Genomic DNA, 4536 nt, shown 5'->3' with positions numbered 1-4536 from the left:
AAAGGTATTTGTAAAGGTAAAAATGCAAAAATTAAAAAATCGATTTAAGGGGGCAAATATTGTCCCTTACTGAAAAAGGTGTGACTGAAGAGTGGGGGTGTGCAGAAGGATATTAAGCATCTTGGGGTACAACTCTAAAAAGTTTGAGAACCACTGGGACTGGGTTAAGGAATAGAACAAAATAAACATCAAAGCACAATACACATAACATTACCAAGGGCAGAAAGTAGGCCTAATAGCCTACTCCCATGGTTTGAATATGACACAGCCCCACCTAAGATATTTTTCACCAGCCGCCACTGCTTTTAAACTTGCCGCGGCAGTGACAAGCGCCTCTCTCTGCTCCTCCGCTTCTGCTGGCTTCAGTCACGTGACGCTGGCTCTGAACGAAACGCGTTGTGGAAACGCGTTGGTCTAGTACTTTTTGTCCCTCTCTGCTATTATAGTTTTTCAAGATGGCGGATCTACATGGAAGCCTCCGTGGACTTACCATAGACAGTATATAAACTGGACACAGCGACCCCATAGGTTTCAACGGAGAGAAGTTGAAGCACATAAGGAGCAGTCATTTCCTGATTGCCAAGCGTACTGCGCAGACTCAAACTGAGCTTGACGACGGGGATGTGACGTGAGCAGCCCGCCTGACAGTTGTAAGTTTTCTAGCAGCTGTGCCAGACGAAATCGGAACCATTCCCTTCCGAATCTTGCAGAGACGGAGAGTGTGAGAAGGAGCTGTCCATGAGCTAGGAGCAGGAGCAACGTCATGACTCTCTATGGGCTTCTCCTTTGACTTTATCGGACTTTATGCCTCCGCGTCCCCCAAATTGCCCGCGAGCTTCTCTTCCTGTCTCTACGGTAATTTCCAGAGAGTCGCATGGTTTTGACGCAATCGTTAGCCTACTTTTACAAAAACTGCTTCTACGGGGCCATAACGTAAGATACAAGGTAATGGAGCCTTTTATACATTGTCGTGTTTCTTTAGAAATAAATAATGGACAAATGGAGTCTTTAAACGCCTCAGATGTAAAGTTATTCGCTGTCAAAGTGACGCCAAAATGAATGGAAGTCAATGGGATGCTAACAGCAGGTGAAGGCTTGTTAGCCAATGGCGGCTCCCGGGGGTACCTTCAAACTAATACGAAACGCTTACCCACTGGGACTTACCCGTCCCATGTATATAAAGATAATAAATTCTTCATTTACGAGGATTAGTCTGATCATTGGCATCTATTTATACCCCATTGAGGGCATATTTATGAATAAAAATATTGATTTTAGAGAATAAAATACCTAAAAAGCTACACATAGTCCCTTTAAATTTAACATGTTTATATCTGTAGACACCGATTACAGTATACAGTATATAACACAGATAGAAGGGTGTCAATAAATCTGTGGTGATATACAAGACGCTTTAAGAAAAGTTTATTTCCATCACACTGTAAAGTGTTTTTAGATATTACATATAGATTACATATACCAAAGATTTTACATATAAACTGGGTCAGCATACTGTTAATTACAGTTAGGAAGTAGGGGTGCTGAGCGTGACCCCTGGCGTGGAGCCCATGAAGAAATATGGTTGGGGATAAAAGTTCACACAAACAAAACCAAAAAACTGTGGTGTTTAGCCTATAGGCATACATATTACGTGTGCTTGTTTTTATTTATGCTGAATTATAAAATACCCATATTATAACAAATAAATAAAATATATTTGGAAATTGCCCTTTAAAACGAAGGCTCAGTTTGTGGTTCACAATTATTTGACTAAAAACAACAAAAACAATAAAACAAAGACAAAGTCACTTATATTAAACAGTTTTTTATTTATGTTTTTGTTAACAGAAGTTATATTGCGCCTTTAATTGCCTCCGCTATCGTCCTGTCAATCATCTGTCTCATTCTCACGGGTCGCGGATATGATTACAGTTTCAGTAAAAATGTATTTCACCATCATCGGCACCCACCCTCAGCCGATTGGCATTACAGTATTTGCAATCACCATCCCGTGGCAAAACGGAGCGTCTAAAAGAAAAGTTCTGACTCTGCTGCCTGAACAATGGTCAGTGAGCCTCTCCCGCTCGGCGCTGTCAAGCGCAGCTTCACCACACACAGCTAAATAAAACAGGCTGGTGGCAGAATAATAATTAATATTTCTGATGTAAAGATTTCTGTGAAACGCGTAAAGTTGCACAGAAGAAAGCCCGGACCTGCCCTGTACAGTTTAAGAATCTGTAGCCATAGTAAAGGACTATTATTTTGTTGAACAGACCCTGACCTGAGCGACAACTGATAACGTCACATGCTCAGATTTGCTTGACCAATCGGCGGAAGGGGGCGTGTCAGGCCGCCCACATGTGGAAAACGAATTTTGAAGTAATTTATTCGTTTTTTGCCTGTGAACTAAAAAAACGAAAAATCAAGCCGAAATCTCGTTTTTTCTTTTTTTTTTGAAAAAACGAAAAAACGAATAAAGGGGCAGTTTTCTCGTTTCTGCTTATTTCATTTCAAATTGGAAAACAAACTATCAAAACGTACACGGACCCACTCCCACACCATTCACGCGTCAAAGTGGCCTGAGCAATTTTTCTCTATTTACGGATATGACGACACACACACGGGCGAGTGACGTATGTACGCAGTTTTCTGCGAAACCATCCCGACGGGTCTATGATATTGCACTTATAACAGGCTTACCATAGTGAATCAGGGTAAGACAAAAACACGTTTGGAAGAAGGATTGATGATGTATTGACTAAATGTTGTTAATTTTGAACAAAACAAAGTTTCATAGTCTACCTTCAGTTAAATTTACAAAAAGTTGGGTGAACTCAAGTGCATTTTTCTCAACGAATTGTGGAAGAGTAAACGAAAATGGAATTTAATCTTGAAACCTTAATGTTAAATACAAGGATTTTGTAAAATGGTTTGTGATGACCTGGTAAAAGCCCAGAAATGTATCCAACAGTACCAGAATGGAATCTTCACGTGTTGTTTGCTTTTCACACGTTTTATCATTCTAGTATCTGGGGGTAGAGCTTATCTCTCTGTGAAGAAGAAGAAATGCACCCAAACAAGTGGAGACAAAGAAGAGCAAAGAAAACATTTCCTCGGATGGGTAACCGGAGCATCATGCCACAGCTACAGCCCCAGCCCCCTGTTCAGGAAGAGGACTGGGAAAAGGAGTTAGAGGAGATTTCACAACGCATAGAAAATGAGAATCAGCCTCCTTATGGTAATTTCATGTAGGCTACAAATAATGTTTTATAGAATCTCTGTTTCATACATTTTGTAATAAGCTATTTATGTCTGTATGCCTACCACAGATCCTGGAGATGACTTGATTACAGAAGAAAAGGAGATGTTTCATTGTAATGGCCCAAGCTCAAACCAGGGACACTACAGCCCAGCAGTTCACCACATTAAACCTGTCAAATGGGTCCGCATTGTTTATACTGTAGTGGCTGACCAGTTTGCTGATGCCGAAGTATAAGGATGTTAGTTCTTTGTTAAAAAAATATGTGAAATTAGTTGGTTTATAAACTACTGAGCTCAGGCCAGTGTTGTTTTAAGTGATTTTGTTGTTTTGAATGACCTCTCAGTATTTAATTTTAATTTATATAGATACGTTGAACAAATCATTGCTGAGCATTACTTTTTGCCAATTTATTTCATTCATTCACTTCTGCCAGTTGAAGCATATTTATGTTTTAATCTTAGTCTAAGCACAATTTTGAATTTCATTACAGTACATCTATAAAATAATGCATTACAATGTTAAGGTTAAAACAAAGTAACCGGAAGGGATGGTGTTCTTGTTTAGTGTTAAAAACATTAAAGAATGATTTGAATTTAACTGAAAATTTGCTTTTTGTACAATTTGTACAATATCATTTCACAGGAGTGTCCACTAGGTGGCAATATAGACTCAATCTTCAGGATAGATTTGTCCTTGAATTAAGCATCGGTACTTATGTATTCATAGTCTTGTAGTTACAGCTCTTCTGATAAAATGATGAACTAAGATGTTGGCTATACTAAGATTATTCATGGCTAAGATGCCAAAGGCTGTCTGTCTCGAAGCATTTGCATTGTGATGATGGGTTTGACTTTCTCAACTGTTCTCTGTAGGCTATAGGCTTTTTGTGTGTCCTCAAGCCCAGTCACCACATTGCTTTTCTAGTATGTGTTGTTCTTTGCAGATCTCAAATGTCTAAATCTAAAAAAAAGTGTGATTTTCAAACATGATTTATGAATTCACTTGAATAATTGGTTGCCAGACATCTCAGCACACATTTATTTGAGTTCAGAATCTAAGATAAGCTCCTTTGTACAAGTCAGATTTCTTTACTTCCATTGAATCACACAATGCTCTTTGGAACATTCTCCAATCATTCTGGGATATATGTTGTGCATATTCTGTCTGAACTTTCTATTCATCGTTTCCACAAAATGATTTAGCAGCACAACTGAACTGATGATGAAAATTATGATTAATGAAAATCAGCATATTAGGATTTCTGAAGGAGTAAT

General features: G+C 38.8%; 1 long non-coding RNA gene across 1 annotated transcript; it reads left to right on the top strand.

The window, feature by feature from the left end:
• Positions 1-364: 364 nt before the first annotated feature.
• LOC308699558 lies at positions 365-4024 on the top strand. Its single transcript, XR_014031201.1, has 3 exons — positions 365-945; positions 3027-3238; positions 3330-4024. It is a non-coding gene; the product is annotated as an uncharacterized lncRNA (long non-coding RNA).
• The last annotated feature ends 512 nt before the right edge of the window (positions 4025-4536 follow it).

This window comes from Scardinius erythrophthalmus, assembly GCF_964197995.2.
Source record: "Scardinius erythrophthalmus genome assembly, chromosome: 12".
NCBI lineage: Eukaryota > Metazoa > Chordata > Actinopteri > Cypriniformes > Leuciscidae > Scardinius > Scardinius erythrophthalmus.
This window is presented reverse-complemented; position numbering and strand designations above follow the sequence as displayed.